Source organism: Lygodium microphyllum, chromosome 1 (genome assembly GCF_053477565.2).
Source record: "Lygodium microphyllum isolate KBCC chromosome 1, Lygodium_microphyllum_v1.1.10, whole genome shotgun sequence".
Lineage (NCBI taxonomy): Eukaryota > Viridiplantae > Streptophyta > Polypodiopsida > Schizaeales > Lygodiaceae > Lygodium > Lygodium microphyllum.
The window spans coordinates 21160478-21180167 of NC_141135.1; the positions used below are offsets into that span (position 1 = coordinate 21160478).

Here is a 19690-nt window from a genome sequence, read left to right on the forward strand (position 1 = left end):
AAGGAGTCGGCGCTCCCCGCCATCTAGGGGGGCTGCATGCCCCCCGTCACACACACTTCACTCCCTCTCTCTCTCCCGGATGTGCTTTCGGCGGGGAGAGAGCGAGGGATTAGAAAATTTAAAAAATTTAAGAAATTTTGAAGGGGAGGTGTTCTCATGGGGGGGGGAAAGTACAAGGGTCACGGGGGGGGAGCATTAGAAGGAGATCACCCCATGGTAGAGGTGGTGGATTTGCTTCATGGAAGTCAAATGATCATTCAAACATAGATAAGGACTGTCATTACTATGGCAGATATGGAAACATTTCAAAGGATTGTTACAAGAAGTAGGGAGATATGAAGGCAAAGGGAAAACAACATGGACACTATGCATCTTCTAGCGGTGTTCATGATGAGTATGTTGACAGATTGTTTGCCATGTAGCATGTGTCTATGAATGCATCTAGGCAAAATAGAGATGAGAGATGGTACATTAATTCAGGGGCTTCAAACCATATGACACCCCATGGAGAATGGTTTGATGAGATGGGTGTAGGTTCACATGTTTATGTGTGTACTGGGGATGACACCAAACATGACATTCAACACACATGAATTGTTCAATTGTTAATGCATGATGGCAAGAAAAAGAGACTGCATGATGTACTACATGTAGCTACAATAACCAAGAATCTTTTGTCAGTTGGATAGATGGCAGAACAAAATCTGCAGGTGAGATTTATTAGGGATGGATGCTTTGTTGAAGAATATGGTATTGACTACAAATTGATTGCTAGAGGCCAAAGAGATGGAATAATGTTTACTCTTGATGCGTCAATTCTAGAATTGAAAGTAGCCATGTTTGCACATGATGATGGTGCTATACAGGATGTTGAGATATGGTAAAGCATATTGGCGATATGAATGTACAAAAGCTGAAATCTATGCAGTAGAAGGAGATTGTGTTTGGATTGCCTAAGTTCAAGTATCATGACTTTGGACATGCATGTGATGCATGTCAGTTTGGAAAGCAAGCACGGTTTCCATTTATGAGACATGTACAGAATAGCTCACGACCCTTGGAGTTGGTACATTCAGATGTATGGGGTCCGTCTCATAATGCTTCATTTGGTGGTGCTCGTTACTATGTATCCTTCATTGATGATTTCAACAGGTATACTTGGCTTTACATACTGAAACATAAGGATGATGTATTTGATGCATTCAAGGACTTCAAAAAGCATGCTGAAAATGAGCTCAGCTATAAAATTTCATATCTTAGATCAGATGGAGGTTGAGAATTTGTGTCTAATTAATTTGACAGATACCTTTCTAAACATGGGATTAGAAGATAGTTAACTTGCAGCTATACACCACAACAAAATGGTATAAGAGAAATGAAAAATAGGGTACTGATGGAATCGGCAAGAGCTATGCTGAATGAGAAGAGTTTGCCAAATGGTTATTGGACTGAAGCAGTAGTGACTATTGTCTATGTGCTAAATAGAACTCCTAGAGCAGGGATTCATGATGTAACTCCATATGAGAGGTTGTATGGTCATAAACCTGACATTTCACACTTGAAGGTATTTGGCAGCATTGCATATGTGCATGTTCCTAATGAAAAGAGGAAGAAATTGGATTCTAAAGTTGTCAAGAGTATGTTCCCTGGTTATGCAAAAGACTGGAAAGCTTATAAGTGTCTACACATGAGACATTGATTAGTAGAGATGTTGTTTTTTATGAGTTGGCATCGTGGTATGGTAATCCTATTGAAGTGGCTGCTGATGGATCAGTCAGCACTAGTAATGCTGAAAGTACACCTACAGTGAGTACATCTATGAGTGGTCCTACAGGTGATGGGTCACCTATAGTAAGTCCTTGGTTAGGACGCTTACGGAGTCGTACTCGTACGTCCATTGACACGGATGTGTCAGTGAGGGGGAGATTGGATAAAGGAAAATAAAAGATGCTTGAGGATGTGACATGTCCACTTACAATAGGTTATGAGTCATCTAACAGCATCAATTTGGATAGTGAGTTGGGCATTCCGTCTATTATGATGCCTGGAGCAAGGCAAAGTCGTTCTATGCCGCCGACTCTATGCCGCCATAGTTATAGAGATCTGAGAGAGTCAGAAAACCAGTTGACAGGTTTACATATACTGGTTATTCAGCTTGCCATTATGCATATATGGCTAGTGTGACAGGTTACAAAGAACCTACAAAGTTTGATGATGCAGTTACATATGATAATTGGTGTGCTGCCATGGATGAGGAGTATGCAACCCTAGCTAACAATGAAACATGGGAATTGGTTGAGTTATCTGAAGGCAAAGTCCCCATTGGCTGCAAATCACATGTATGCCAGCTGAAAAAGACTTTATATGGGCTAAAATAGGCACCTACAGCATGGAATGCTCGGATTAGCAGTTATTTACAGCAATATGGATTTAGATTGGGTGATGTAGATCACAGTCTGTTCACGAAGAAGACAGATCATGGATATGTGTTTCTAGTGGTTTATGTAGATGATCTTATAATCATTGAAGATGATGAAGAGGGCATTGTTGAAATTAAATCGTGTTTACAGGCTAAATTCAGAGTCAAAGACCTTGGTGAACTAAATTATTTTCTTGGAATTAAGGTAGTCTCTACGCCTCAAGGTATATGGCTGCTACATAAGCAGTATACTCATGACATGTTACAGAAGCATGGTATGGCTGAATGCAAGCCTATGGAGACACTGCTTGATCAGAATGTCAAGCTACAAATTGATATTGGGAGTGACATAGAGAATGTAACCATATATCGATAGATGGTGGGCAACTTGATATACTTGACTATTACCCATCGTGACTTATGTTATGTAGTGGGGCTGATTAGTCAGTTTATGTAGACGTCTTGCAAACCACATTTAGATGCAGTCAGGAGGATCATTAGTTATGTAAAAGGTACTATAGATTATGGGTTGTTTTATGCATATGAAAAATCTCTTGACTTGAGAGGGTTTACTTATGTTGATTGGGCTAGTTGTGCCTATGACAGGAGGTCAACTAGTGGTTATGAATTTGGATTGGGCAGCAGTATGATCATGGTAGAGTAAAAAATAGCCTACTGTTGCATTGTCTAGTATAGAAGCCGAGTATAGAGGAGCTGCCTTAGCAGCTTGCGAAGTAGTTTGGTTGATGAAACTATTGAAAGACTTGAGAATACAGCTGGAAAGTAGAGTGAGACTACATTGTGATAACCTTAGTAGTGTTATGTTGGCTAGCAATCCTGTCTACCATGCTACGTCCAAACATATTGAGGTTCACTACCATTTCATGAGAGAAATGGTTCTTACAAGGAAGATTAACTTTATTCATGTGAAGACTGAAGACCAAGTAGCATACATATTTACCAAGTCTCTTGGTAAAGAAAAGTTTATATACTTCAAATAGCTACTTGGAGTTTACGATATGGTTTGAGCTTGAGGGGGAGTGTTAGAATATCAAGCTCTCGTTACTCTTCAGTCCGTCTATCTTTATGTGTGTGATTGACATTAGCTAGATATAGTTGTACATGTGTGTGACATTCAATAAGTCGGTGTAGTTAGTGACTTAACCACAGTTAGTCTTGGTTAGTCATACCTATATGTGTAAGCCTCTTTCAGTGAGTATGATGGAAAAATAATGAAAGAAGAAAAACAATGAGCTAAGGCTCATCTTTTGCTCCAGTTTGTCTCTCTCCCTCTCTTACAACATCTTTGGGGTAAGTGCATTCTGTCTTCTCTCTTTTCTTTACTTCTCTCTTTCTTTTTGTTGATGAAGAGATGTATAGACAGAAGAAGGGAGAGAGATCAACGCAAGGGAAAGAGAGAGAGAGAGAGGCTACCACTATCACTGCCATTGCCACACCACATCCACGAAAAGACAAGGGAAAACTACAAAGGAGAAGGAGGGGACTCGTGAAGGAGAAAAAGAAGGAGAGAAGCACGAAAGAACTATTCTTCAAGCTTTAAGGTAAGTGCCTTCTCTCTTCTCTCTTTTTTTTCCTCCTTTCTTTAGTTCTCTCTTTCTTTTTGTTGATGAAGAGATGCATACAGAGAAGAAGGGGGAGAGAGAGAGAGAGAGAGAGAGAGAGAGAGAAAGAGAGAGAGGCCACCACCAACGCCATTTCCATCGCCATCCACAAAAAGAGAGGGGACAACTGTACCCAAAGGAGAAGGAGGGAAACCGTAAAGGAGAAGAAAAAGAAGGAGAGAATCGTAAAAGGATTCTCCTTCAAGCTTTGAGGTAAGTGCAGTCTCTCTTCTCTCTTTTCTGACCACAGTTGACTAGCCGGCTACTATTGGATCTCGGTTTCAAAGGATGATATGATTGCAGTGACATTGAATGGGTTAGGCAAGGAGTATAAGGCGTTTGATATGTCCATTTTTGTGAGAGAAGAACCCCCTGATTAGGATGAGTTACTTGCATTGTTGCTATAGTATGCTCATGATATGTTGCTAAAATATGGCATGAGGGAGTGTAAAGCCATGGAAACACCATTGGATCAGAATGTCAAACTTCTAGTTGATGTTGGGAGACTAAGATCGAGAATGTCGCTATGTACAAACATATGGTGAGCAGTCTCATTTACCTTATTATTAACCATCGTGAATTGAGTTATGCAATGGGGTTGATTAGCCAATTTATGCAAAAACCTTGTAAGCCACACTTAGATGCAATCAGAAGGATTATGTGTTACATGAAGGGTACTCATGATTATGGGCTTTTTTATGAGCATGGAAAATCGTTCAACTTGACAAGTTATACAAATGCTGATTGGGCTGGTTCTGTCTATGATAGGAGGTCAACCAATGGTTATGCTTTCAATTTGGGTAGCAATATGATCAATTGGAGCAGTAAGAAGCAACATACCGTTGCTTTATCTAGTACAGAGGCAGAATATAGGGGTGCATCCTTAGCAGCATGCGAAGCAATTTGGCTTATGAAACTGCTGCATGATTTGGGTGTCAAATTGGATAGCAAAGTCACATTGCATTGTGACAATGTCAATAGTGTGATGCTAGCTAGCAATCCCGTCTATCATGCTAGATCCAAACATATAGAGGTTTATTACCATTTGATCAGGGAAATGGTACTTGTACGATAGATTGATCTACTTCATGTGAAGACAGAAGACTAGGTAGCAGATATCTTTACCAAATCACTTGGTAAAGAGAAATTTGTTCATTTTAGGGAGCTGCTTGGAGTATAGCAGCTAGTTTGAGCTTGAGAGGGAGTGTTGAGACTTCAAGCTCAACTCATGTACACTGACTTAGACCTAGTTCTTTATAGTCATTCAATATGTGTGTGAGATACATGGAATAATGAATAATATGGGTATTCACTGCTCCCTGTTGCCTCATCTCTCCTCCCTATCTTTTGAAAAAGAATACAAACCTGAAGGACTCCAAGAAGAGGAAGAAATGATGGAGTATTATGTGAAGGGAGAAGGATGGAGAATGGATATCTGTTCAAAGGTAGAATGTATTATGATGGAGTTAGGATACAAGAAAGAAGACAAATATATGTGAGTATGTCAGAAGGATGAAGCCTTGCACCACATGTTACAACTCAAGAAATGGAGTTTGAGAAGGGGGAGGATGAGTGTGATTCTTTTGATCTTGAAACACCTCCATCCATTGAGATTGAGGGTGAGGCCAAAAAGAAGAGATAGAAGATGACTTAGGTGTAGGTAAAAACAAAAAGGAAGAAGTAGAGCTCAAAGACACTACTACTCCCTATGTAAGTGTTTTTGGCTCCAATGCCATGGTATAACTCTTACAAATGTCCAAATGCTCCCCCAAAAAGACTTGAACAAGTTTAAAATAAGCTAGAGTGAGCAGAAGATCAATGGGACTTATTCATACCTCAAGGTCCTGACTACAATGAAAGCTTGAAGTGAAGCTCTTCTTCTTGGGCCTAAGTAAGTGATAAAAAAGCTCATTGAGTAAAACTTTTTTGAATTGATTATATCTAGATTTTGCAATCACAAGGTACTCTTCTTCTTCTCGGGCTTAAGCAAGTGATGAAAAAGCTCCTAGTGTAATACCTTTTTGAATTGATTATATCTAGCTTTTGCATTCACAGAATTCCTTTTTCTAAAAAAAATATAATGTAAAATTTTTAGACATTAGGTGTAGGTGACATTGGAAAATGAATTATACAAGAATACTTAGTGCATATAGCTAGAAGGGTGGCATGCCCTACCACCTAAACTTTTTTCCCTCTGTAGCCATCGCTATTTGCATCGAATTTACTCTGCAACCATTGCTATCAACGCCTCTATTTGTATCGCTATTTCTACTACTATTAGCGTCACTATCCTAATTAGTGACACAAATAGCGACGCTAATCACAATGGAAATAGCGACACGAATAGAGATGCTAATAGCGATGAAAATAGCGACTCAAATAGTGATGAATTTATCACGTCACTAATAGTGATGATGGGGGAAATTTTTTCCATGAATAATTCCATCCCTTTAAACGTTACTATTGGGTCTATATGTTATAGTGTGATAGTATTGTTATACTACAATCTTCCACCCCTAATGGCAATTTTAAGAAGGGCATGTTATGCTATCTCTACTAATTCCAAGGAAGAATATAGTCAAGAATATGGATGTATATCTAGATCCCTTGATAGAATATTTTGAGACACTTTGGAGAGGTATTGACGTGCATGATGTATCTCAACCTTTGTATATGCAAAACTTCACATTGAGAGGCATCCTAAATAATGTGGACCATGAATGACTTCCTAGGGTATGGTGATTGTTCAAGTATGAAACTCCTAAACCAACTTCTATATATGTATATTATTTTGTTTTTAGGGAATAGTACCTTTTCTTTCTACAAGAATGTGATTCATGTCTCTCTACCTCTCCGGCTACCATGCATGTCCCATGTGGTGGTCCATCATTCATAACCAACTTCTCCAAAGAAGTTTATTTATGACAACTATCATAGATTTCTCCCTTTTGATCATCCTAACCATGAGGCACCATTGACTAGGATTTCACAACAATGATGATCTATCATAGATTGGAAGGATTTATGGAAACACATGGAACATCCACCTCCTCATGGGATGAGTCAATAGGCCTTTAAGCTTAATTTTTTACAGCCCTGAGCTTTATGCAATGCCTATTGAATATACATTGTGTATTTTCTTGATTAAGTACTCTATATTCTTTCAGCTACCTTATTAGAACCCAGTCAATGACCTTCTAGATCCCATGAATATATTCAAGAATGTGGAATCTATCATATGGGAGTACTTGATTGGGATTCAAGATTCTGAGCATCTAACAGAGAATCTACATAGTATTGGAAGGCAAACGCATACTTGGCCACAAAAGGCAGCAAATGGAAACACCACGGTATCACATGCTCCATGGATATTGACAAAGAAGGAGGAAAAGATTATGAAACAAGCTATAACAAAGCTTCATACACCCATGAGTTGCATGTCATGCTTGAAGAGGGCCTTCACAAAGGACCAAAAGAAGAGGTGTGAAGTAGTTATTTGGTTTGAAGTTCACCATTAGCATAAGATGCTATAGGTAAATGAGAGCTTGCAATCATACACATATTTTAGAGATATTGTATCCTATAGCAAAGTGATCACATGCATATGATTTTAGCAATTTAAACATTCTATTGAAATCTTGCATCACACTTCAAAGGTAGCATGGGAGACTATATTCAAGATGGTGGGATAGAAAATTTTTCATGGTTGTTTAATGAGAACAATGTTTCCCTTTCTTATGCTAATAAATTGTGGATGTTTCTTTCTTTCTAGGCACGTTATGTTGAGATTTATGAAATCACACTCCTAAAATAGCCTCTTTGTATGGAGCAATAGGGCAAAGGACATACAACAACCTAGAGGAAGTTGCATGAATCCCATAATAGGCACAATGAGAAAATGGGAACCATCCTACAACTATAAAATCATGAACTTGACATTGAGTTAAATTACGAATGATATTGTACTTTGTACTTTTAATCTCATCTCTCTTCTCAAGATTTTTTTAATGAGTCCAAGCTAATCATCTAGTTCTAGGTCCGTTTTTCTCAACATGGTATCAGAGCCATGGAGGAGCTAGATAGCTAGTGGGTGCATCTTACTTCTTTCCTCCATACTTTAAATCCTTCCTATTTCAATTTTTCTCCTTGTACATGCCATCAAAAATCCTATTTCCATCTCAATTTCTTTAAGCCATTCACACATCCATTGTCTTGTATGAGGTGAAGGACATCAAGGAAGGAGGTGCTGCTCGAGGTGCTACTCAAGAAACTTGGTTCGAGGTTCACATTGGAGATGCTAAGTAAGGGCGTAGCTTACTAACAAGTTAAGGACCTGCTTGTGAAAGAAGTTGGGGGATAACTTAGTCTAGTAAATAGAGGAGACAAGCAAGAGGTGAAGGCCCTCTCAAAAGTTAGAGGAAAAGATTGATCAAATCGATCACTTCTCAAAGAGGATAGGCTGGAAAATGAGAACCGTGGAGACATAGTTGTTTCTTTGAGGTCTTTTGATCATAACTATCGCTCAAAGCTTACAAACTCCAAGGTTCTTAGAAGGCTTTCTCAGAACCCAGAACCTACTCGTAAAAACCGTTTGAGAAAAAAGCCTATGTCCAACAACTAGAATCAAGTCGACTGAAGCTAAATCAGATTGAACAAGAGCTTGATTAGGCTAGACAACATGGAGTTTATGTTGGTGGATAAGCATCTATAGATGCGGGTAGATCCGTTGTCGAAGGGTTTTCGAAAGCAAAGTCGCAACCATAGAGGACCTTGACTAATTTTAGGATAGAAAATCAATCATACAAATAAGCAAGATCAGAGGATTTGTGTGCAGTAATAGATCCGCCAAGCTCCCAATGAGACCTCATCTATACAGCAATGATAGGACCAAAAGCAAGTTTTCAGCTAAGCATAGAATTCATCCTTCAACATAGGAACCTTTAGTATAAATCTAATTATCAACTACAAACAGAAATTTCAGCATTGTCCTTTCAGCAGCATCAACCAAAGGATCTATTGTAGCCAGAAAACCCCATTTGCAATTTGTTGAGACAATTGAATTCCTTCCTTGAATATAATATCTCATAACATCCCACCAATTAAGCTTACTGACGCAAACTTTCAACTATGTATGATGTGTGCAGGACCATGGAATGCTGTAAAGCCTCAACAACACTCCTTAATGTCTGAATAATGGCAAAACTCAAGATCGTCTGCACAATCTGAACATTGCTCACCAAGAAATCAAAAGACCTGTTCATCCACTCTCCACGAGAAGATATACCAACATCTATCTTCTATCATGCAGCATCTAACTTCTTGTAGTTCGCCACCTTGAAGCAGAAACATTAACGATTCAGTTTATCAAATTACAAATACATAATAGATAATAACATTGTTTCCAATTAGCTTCCATTCAGACTCGAACATCAATAATCGTGGTTTCGTTTCTTTGCATGGCTTCAAATCAATGGAGTCACTTTTGTTCCTTATTTACAGCTTATTCTCAATTGGAGCTTCAAACGATGAATCCAAGCGTCAAAATTTTATCATCGGCTCTACAAAAATAGAGAAGGAGAATTTACTGCCCTGATTCTAGTGTAACAGAAGCTGCGAGATTCTTCGGTCATAAGCAATCCATTGAAGTAGCATCGTTCTTCTTCTTCACCATCGTCGTCGACCTCCCCCTCTGTCCACAGTAGCATAAGGCTTTTTTTTTTAAATCTTTCATCCTCCCTAAACAAACACGGAGGCTCCCCCCCTTTGATCCTCTGATCTCCAGCACATTGTCCGCAGACGTCAAGAGTCTCTCTGTGTTTTCGTTGTTCTCTATTCTGTGACAAAATATCCCTCGGATGCTTTCCTCTCCAATTGCAATTTATGGTGGGGTTTCCATAGTATGTTGCGGCGCCCTAAACTCTGGATGCTGAAATATTTCAGCAGTAAACTCTGTTGGCTGAAAGTTTTTAGCCCTCTGTGTCTCTGTAAGCTGATCATAATCAATTAGAAACTCTGTTTGCTGAATTTCTTCAGCACTCAATACTTTTTGCTGAGTCACCTTAGCCTCTGACTCTATTTGTGACAAAAAATCTGCAATTTCATGAAACATGTCCAGGGATTGCACTGATACATTACTGTGACAACTCTGCATATCAGTGTTTGCATATTTTCCATCTCTATCATCGTATCTGCACAAATCATACTATCATACATCCCATCTATATGCTCATCATCCTCTAAAATACCTGCATTTTTCAAATTTTTCTCCTTCCTGCATATGTACTGTCTGGCAGCTCTAGGCAAATTAGAAGTCTTCTGATAACTCATCGAACTGTTTGCTGAAATTCCAACAAAATTGGAGGAGAAAACACTACTGCCAGGAGACGAGAACTCCAATCTCCTCTGCTCTGTACCACTGTCGTCTCGCAAAACAACGGTACCTAATGAAAACCTGAATCTCTCACAGTGGGCAAAGGTGCATCTCTAAGAGTATCCTTGTTTCTAACATGGTTCACACACACAGTCATAAACTGAAATGCTCTCATACCATCTTTACTGTGAATCCGTGCATAAGAAGATCCATCATCCATTACCTTTGTTTCCATGCGCATCTCTATGATGAATGGCTGTCCAAGAATTATGGGGTAAGAGCATGAATCCTGCACAAAGAAGTGGAAATCCTCCTCTACATCTCCAATAGAAACCCTGACATTGGGACAAGCATCATACAAATCACCTGCAGTGTTGTTGGCGGCTCTCATACGCCACCCATGCTCTACATCCATAGGCCATCTATTACTTTCATAAACTCCACGAACTATGAGATTAATCTCTGAACCATGATTCACCAAAGCAACATAAGGCACCTATTTCTCTCCAATTTTTACCATCGTTTCTGTAGTTGCCCTAGCCCAATGACTCCGCGAAAAGTGACTACGCAGTATCAAGACAGGCTCATCAGTTTCAGCATAATGGCTGAACCCTCTTCTCTATCTGTGGAAAAATAGAAGCATTCTCAACCATAACCTCATCCTCATCCTCATCCAACTCCCCAATCAAAACTCCCTGTGTATCAGTACTAGGCAATGCATGTCTTTTCCTCTTCAGGGCCTCTTGAAACTCTCTTTTCGAGATGCCCAAAACTTCAGAAATATTAAAAGTCACCTCACTGCCAAGTATCTTGTCATTCAAGATTTTCTTCATGTCCATAGATGTCTCAATATCAGACATCAATCTAAACCCTGGCTGCTTTCTCTCTCTAGGCTCTTGCCTCTTTTCTCTCTTTTGAGCATCTTCCATCTGTCGTTTTGGCCCAGATCTCAAAGACAGTCCTACAATAGGTGGAGTAACAAATTCACCCCCTCTAGTCTTTTTAGCTGCACTTGGATTTTCTTCATTCCTCTTACGCTTCTCCTCAACAAGTACATCTGCTCCCTGAGAGTTAGCCAAGTAGGCATAAATAGTGTACCTGTCAACCGGCGAATCCCAACCTGTCTCAGATCTGATGCTAGAGCCTGCACTAGTCAAAACAGTTTGCTGAATTTTTCTCTTGTTTGCCGTCTCCATAGCATAAGTCCATAATGCTGACTGATTCTCTGATCCTTTCTTACTCTGGGCTCCATATGCAGAAGCATCTCCTCTAGCTGCCACATAAGAAGTATGCGCAGCCATGTCATCCACTAACTTCTTCATTCCGACTTTCCCAAAGTTGGTAGCAAGCGGAGCTCGTGTTTCAGTCAACCAGATCTTACCATCTTGTCCCCAAAATACCAAATTCTTCCTCCTTGCATCCTGAAAAGATTCACAATCCCTGCAATGCTGATGGTTCGTACTATCACACCAAATACATCTTCGATCTCTCCTAGGTGCACTAGGAGCACTCCTAGGTACAGTAGGAGAACTAGAAGAAATAGTAGGTGCAGTCGAAGCAAACTGCTCTTTCAATTTTCCCACCAATTCTGCTTTAACTGACTCTAGTGTCAAATCCGTTATGCCTTTGATTATATCATCAAGAGAGGAAGGCACTGACGGAGCGGATGGTTTTGGAGCAGAAGGAGCCGACATCGGTCTTGGAGCAGGAGGAATAGGAGGAGTAGAAACAGTAGGCACTGGCATAGGCCAAGAAACTGGCTGAGGAAGAGAAGAAATAACAAGGATAGAAGTAGGCATAGGAGCAGAAGACAGCGTCGGTATCATAGATCCATTCTGTAGGCGGGTCTTCCATATCCTCCTCTTGGTCAAAGTCGAGACTGCATCCTGGGCATCTTGCCAATCCTTTTTAAGACCCATAGGCTTCGTGCGATCCTTAAGAAGCTCTCCCAATTCTTCTTGAAGAGCAGGATCTGCAGCTTGCAAGAAAAGCTCAACTTTCTCAACATCCAATGCTCTTTGTTCATCAAGCTGACTATACCTCTCTTCAAATTCTCGTATCAACTCTGAAGCAGCTAGACCTTTGTTTGGCATGTAGACCCACTCTCGGAATGACCGCCGTGTAGCCATCCCAAAGTCCTCAAGGAAATACTCTTCTTTTAGGGCCTTCTTAAAATCTTGCCAATGAGAAATTTGAATAAAAAGATCAGTCACTTTTTCCCTCAAGGCGGATGTGACAAGACGAAGGAAATATTTACTCATAAGTCTAGTTGGTACTCCAAAAAATCCCATCTTGATCTCATATGTCTTCAAGTAAGCTGAAACATTACGGCCATCAAATAGCTTCTTCTCATTCTCAATTGCTTCAATCGCCTTAGTCGCACTGATTGCATTCTCCTGCTCCGAATATAGTTGCCTTTGCTGAGACAACTATTATTGATGCAATTGCTGCTGCTGCTACATATACAATTGTGTCTGCTAGTTTTGAAGCTGCATATACATAGACATATTCTACAAAATCTGCTTTAAATAATCCGTTGAAGTACTTGAAGCAGTAGTCAATGATGGAGCTGAAGTAGAGGACGCAGCAGGAATCGTAGAAGAGGCTTAAATGGATGCTGAAGTATCTCCCATCCTAAAATGTATGCGACGCTTTCATGTCGGGTTCATCAAAGATGTCAAAGGGTTTTCGAAAGCAAAGTCACAACCACAGAGGACCTTGACTAATTTCAGGATAGAAGATCAATCATAAAAATAAGCAAGATGAGAGGATTTGTGTGCAGTAATAGATCCGCCAAGCTCCCAACGAGACCTCGTCTATACAGCAATGATAAGACCAAAAGCAAGTTTTCAGTTGAGCATAGAATTCATCCTTCAACATAGGAACCTTCAGTATAAATCTGATTATCAACTACAGACAGAAATTTCAGCATTCTCCTTTTAGCAACATCAACCAAAGGATCTATTGTAGCCAGAAAAACCCATTTGCAATTTGTTGAGACAATTGAATTCCTTCCTTGAATATAATATCTCATAACATCCCACCAATTAAGCTTACTGACGCAAACTTTCAACTATGTATGATGCGTACAGGACCATGGAATGCTATAAAGCCTCAACAACACTCCTTAATGTCTGAATAATGGCGAAACTCAAGATCGTCTGCACAATCTGAACATTGCTCATCAAGAAATCAGAAGACCTGTTCATCCACTCTCCAGGAGAAGATATGCCAACATCTATCTTCTGTCATGCATCACCTAACTTCTTGCAGTTCGCCACCTTGAAGCACCAACATTAACGATTCAGTTTATCAAATTACAAATACATAATAGATAATGACATTGTTTCCAATTAGCTTTCGTTCAGACTCGAACATCAACAATCCTGGTTTCGTTTCTTTGCATGGCTTCAAATCAATGGAGTCACTTTTCTTCCTTATTTACAGCTTATTCTCAATTGGAGCTTCAAACGATGAATCCAAGCGTCAAAATTTTATCATCGGCTCTGCAAAAACGGAGAAGGAGAATTTATTGCCCTGATTCCAGTGTAACAGAAGCTGCGAGATTCTTCGGTCATAAGCAATCCATTGAAGCAGCATCGTTCTTCTTCTCCACCATCGTCGTCGACCTCCCCCTCTGTCCACAGTAGCATAAGGATTTTTTTAAAAATCTTTCATCCTCCCTAAACAAACACGGAGGCTCCCCCCCTTCGATCCTCTGATCTCTAGCACATTGTCCGCAGACGTCAAGAGTCTGTTTGTGTTTTTGGTGTTCTCTATTCTGTGACAAAATATCCCTCGGATGCTTTCCTCTTCGATTGCAATTTATGGTGGGGTTGCCATAGTATGCTACGGCGTACTTGCGCTGGAACAGCAAGTAGCAAAGAATGATGGTGCCGATTAGCAGCAGGAGGAAAGGGATGGATATTCAGGCATCGTGGTAATAGATCCTCCTCCGTATGCAGCAATCGCCCCCTTTTCTCCCTCTCTCTGGGACTTGGAAGCTAATTTAGCATGTGTCTCAGTCCCCTACAAAGCCGCAAGGCACTGATTTGAACAGGGGTACTCGATCTGTGTGTGGCCACTAGTGCTTGATGCCGTTTACTAGCATGCACAAGTTGATGTACTTGGGCTTGTCCGGGCTCTTAGCACATCCAGACAGTATGCTCTTGATTAGAGATCACTGAAGGAGAATCTGGTGACATTTGAATTGCACTGATCTGCGCTACGGACTGCGGGAGGAGACTCCATGGCTGCAGAGGAGAAGGCAGTGGAAGAGGATGACGATGTGAGGTCGGTAGGCTCATCGATGGAAGAACTCTCTCCCATCGTCCCGATCAAAAGGTCAAAGAACTGGGGATCTCCCATCGGTTTTACTTCCCTCCTCAATTAGGATTACCTCCCCCTGTTCTTCCTGTCCTGAACTCCCCTTCCAAGTTGCAGAGCTCCTCTAATTGGCAAAAAATCTCCCCTTTTTCTTCCATAGCTCCTTGAGATCGTCTTCCTTCCACAAGAATCAAAGCAGGTTCCCCTTCATGTAAGCCCGAAGCATAGGTCGTAAGCTCTTCATTTGACTCAGAATTTTTTTCTCCTCCAGCTCCACACCTCCAATATGTATGATCCTATTATCCCCCATAAAATCCTCCTCGATCCCTCTGCTCTGCTTGCAATTCGTATCTTTTCTGCTCTGCTCTTCTCAATTAAGCCTCTTCCCCCCAAAAAGCCCCCATTTCAAAAATAGTCATTCATTTTCAAATAGCCATCCGTGGCTTTTTCATCCTTCCCCAGGCATTCAATCCTTCACAATAGGCTTTAGAAAAGCGTCCTCTAGAAAAGCATACAAGCCTTCATCTTAATGCTCTAACCCACATCACAAATCTAAGCCAAGACTGCTTTACCTTGGAACCTCGAGTAATTTGGTGCAAACAATTTTGTCACCATTCAATGCGATTTTCTTCAATGAACTTGAGTACTTGGAGAGTAGAAGACAATGAAACTTTGAATTATCCATCACTTTACTCCACCTCTTTTGGTTGCTTCAGCACGCAAGACTTCTCCTATTTCTAAAGTTCCATTGGCACCAGAAGCCTTAATCCCCTTTACAAACATGACAGCTTTCACAGTCAGACCTTCCACTTACATCTATTCCAAACAGTTCAGCACTTGTCTACGAAGCCCACATTCTACATATCGTAAAATAAGTATAGCCCATGAGACTGCATCTCAAGTTTCTAATCTATCAAAAACTCCTTGTTCTTCTACAAGCATGTCACATTTAGCGTACATGTCAACCAGAGCATTACGGATAAGTTCCTCTAGCAAAACCCCTCTTCACTATATTGTTGAGAATCTGTCAATCACACCTTGTGTATGCCCCTTTGTATGGAATAGCTAGGTTAGGAAGATGCAGTTTATTCTAGGAAGAGAGACAGAATCCCATATGCACAGTGGATGAAATGTGCCACCAAGCAATCCTATATAATGATGTACTTGACTATCACTTTCATATGATGATAATGCAATAGTACTTGTCTCTTCCATTCAAGTCTCTGTGTCATTGTCAGTCCTACACAAGATTGTGTTTATGAGTTCAAGTCTCAATCTTGAAACCTAATTCACTTGTGTAACAGTTGTCTTCTTTGTCAATGTCAACATGAGTAGTATCTTCATCTTCCATCCTCCATAGCTTCCGCCTTTGCCATGCTCTAGATCCCGCATTTCTAACATGGTATCAGAGCCCAGTTGGGCATGGCATTGCTTGTCTAGCCTCTCTCAGTCTCTCTTAACCTCAGGTCAGCTCAAGTCCAGCTCATGGTTCCATTTCTTACCTCTATCCTCACTGAAGCTTCCATGGCAGCCATAGCCAGCAGCACCCTGTCAACTTGAAGCTCCTGGATCTTTCTCCATAGGTCATGTCTGAACCTACTCTCTTCTATCCATTTGTTACTTGACTCCCAAGGCTTCTTTCTATCACTTAAGATCTTGACATTGGCCACTCCATAGCTCAGCATTGCTTAAACTGTCAATCTCTGCTCTGTGTCTGCCATAGCCAGACAGGACCTACCTTGCTTGGAGCTTCTATATCTTACTCTACAGGCCATCTTAGCCCACGATTCCTTCTGGAGAAACATCCCTCTACTCGTGGCGAAGCTCCCTGATACATCACAGTCGAACATTGGTCATCATCGAGCCCAGCATTGCGGAAATCGCGGAAGTCTGTACAAACTGCGCCTACTCACGGAATTCGAATCTGCGCGTGCAGTACGGGCCGCGATCTGGACGAGGAGGTTAGGGCTTTGGTAGAGCATCTCATGAGCTACATTTTCATAAAAAAAGTTTTGAAAATGGTCAACCACAGCTCCCACAATCTGTAAAAAACCAGGGCTGCCTCAGAAACCCTAAAAGTCAGCCATAGCCAAAACCTTGAAAGCTTCATTTTTTTTCAATTTCTCACTCCTCCAAGCTCACTGAAGGCCCTGCCACTCTGATCCACTGTGTCACTGAAGTTCCCAGCAAGATTTGCATTCCAAGCTAGCAAGCAGAAGATTCAAAGTGAAGGTCAAGTTCAACGAGACGACATCAACAAGCATCAAGAATCAAACTACATAGTGTGTTTTCACACTAATATTACTTGTGTCTCTTGACACACTGCAATCTGCCCTTCCACTGATAAATCTGAGAATCTGGAGTTGATTTGCTGCTCATCCTTGGTCATGGAAATGACGAACAAAAAGATCGCTATGTGGATACACTCCATGAAGAGCAACATGACTTGTGTTGTTTATCTACACTACATAGAAGATGTGCCTATTCTACTTGCAGGGAAGATTCAAGCCTTGATTCAAGTTTCATCCTTGTGTTTATTTGAAGAACTAGAAGACATGCCTATTGCTTTGGGGAAAATAAGAAATTCTTTGCTTGAGGGGGACAACTGGAAGAGCAAACTCAAAAATGCTACAAGCAAAGTCCATCAAGAAGACCATAAGATCAAAGAGCAAAGGAAGAAGGACAATAAGAAGATCAGCCATGAAGACCAAAAGACCACATCATTCAAAGCTGAAGAACCAAAGAAGAAAGATAAGAAGATTTTCCATGATGCTGACAAAGAAATAGCATATGCTGAAAAAGACCACAAGGGCTTATCGGTCCTTGTCTCTCATTTTCTGTTTTAAAAGCATTGTACCTGCCTTAATGTTCCTTCATAAGCTTTGTAAACTCCTCATGTAAGCCTTGTACTACAGCCTCTGTACACTTTGTGAGGCCCCTGTTACAGCCTCTGGATGTCCACCATGTTTATGGTACCCACACTTAGCCTTTTCTGCGACAGCCTCTGGTGTTTTGCCATGTTTGTGGTATGCCCACACTTTGCAGGTACTGCTCTCACTAAAGCCTCTACACACTTTGTACTTTCAGGTTGTGATTGAGGAGGGGTGTTGAGAATCTGTCAATCACACCTTGTGTATGCCCCTTTGTATGGAATAGCTAGGTTAGGAAGATGCAGTTTATTCTAGGAAGAGAGACAGAATCCCATATGCACAGTGGATGAAATGTGCCACCAAGCAATCCTATATAATGATGTACTTGACTATCACTTTCATATGATGATAATGCAATAGTACTTGTCTCTTCCATTCAAGTCTCTGTGTCATTGTCAGTCCTACACAAGATTGTGTTTATGAGTTCAAGTCTCAATCTTGAAACCTAATTCACTTGTGTAACAGTTGTCTTCTTTGTCAATGTCAACATGAGTAGTATCTTCATCTTCCATCCTCCATAGCTTCCGCCTTTGCCATGCTCTAGATCCCGCATTTCTAACATATATTACCCACGCAGAATAAAAATGCAAACATAACGACTAAGTATGTACAAAGTATCAAATCCCACACACAGTTTTTGGGTGGATTTCACACCTCGGATGCGCAGCAGTACGACACCGTGAATTCAGAGCTGTTGCATTCAATATGGATTGTGCGAGGTGGGTAGAAGAGCAAAAGATGCAACTCTCAGAGCTAAGATTTGGACTGATGGCACATGTGAGTGACACCGACTTGCACTTCCTCGTTGATAATAATATGACTCACTATGCTAAGCTATTCCACCTCAAGGGGGTAGTTCTCATAGAGGTATTTTATACCATGTCTGGTATGTGGAAGACTCCTCTAGAGAGATGCTTCATGTGGATGGGAGGTTTTTGCCCATCTGAGCTTTTGAAGATTTTGATTCCTCAACTAGAGCCACTCACTGAACAACAACTTTTGGCTGTGTGCAATTTCCACTCCTCACAATAGAAACCTCCACCCCTTCGCGAGAAGCTGCGATCAAAGCTCCATGTAACCATTGCATAGATATAAACTGCGGCATCTCCTCCATGCCCTTAGGATAGCGAATCAATCAATGGGGGATGCTGCATCGAAATTCCAATTATGCTTCTTCTCAATCTCTCCTGGCCTGCTCGTACCTAGCAAGCCACTTCTCCTTGGATTCATGATGCAACATACAAAAACGATTCACTTTCTCCTCCACTGTAGGATCCATCCTTTTTTTCACCCCATTTCCAAGCACTACATCTCCGGTCAGTCTATCATCGTCCTTCAGCAGACCATAGCATACTATTGTCTAAATCCACCATTGGTAGACACTATGAAATATACATTAACACCTCCCACAGCATCCAGCCTTTAGCCATGCTACCTTCTGGCCGAGCTTGTTGTCACACAAAGCCTATCATGGTTTTCATGAAGCAATCCAAGAACAATATTCATCGTGTATAGAGGACGGGTCCCGCAATCTCCACTTAATCTACAAGATGCACTAGGACGTGAGTTTGTATCATGAGCATGCTGGTGGGCAAGTACTTCTCAAAGAGATAGACTGTCTCTACTGCTCCCCGCCTTGCAAATTCAATAGAGGATGTCTTGATCTCCTTCTGTGAGATCCATTGCACTAAATTCAACAACTTGTAATTTGCCTCACATATTTCTAGAGTAACGAATCCTGTGATCTGATTGGTAGTATAAATTGCCACAAGTGAAGAAGCATTACAAACACTGACTAGACACTAAATAGCAAAATATACAGGCTACTTACAATCAAAGCCAGTACAATTCTGACATATCTTATGCCAATCATTGGATTTTAGCTGTGATAGTTGCTCATCTTTAGAGACAGCGGATATGAGGGAATGCATCATACTTATCAGGGTGCAGAATTAATAATTTACTTTACAATGCGCTATTCTTTAGTGGATAGGATCCAACGAGCACGATGTAGTTGCAAGTG

General features: G+C 40.8%; 1 pseudogene; it reads left to right on the top strand.

Annotated features, from left to right (window-relative positions):
- LOC148040903 (transcription factor TGA2.2-like) overlaps window positions 1-18699 on the top strand; it is a 29730-nt pseudogene extending 11031 nt beyond the window's left edge.
- The last annotated feature ends 991 nt before the right edge of the window (window positions 18700-19690 follow it).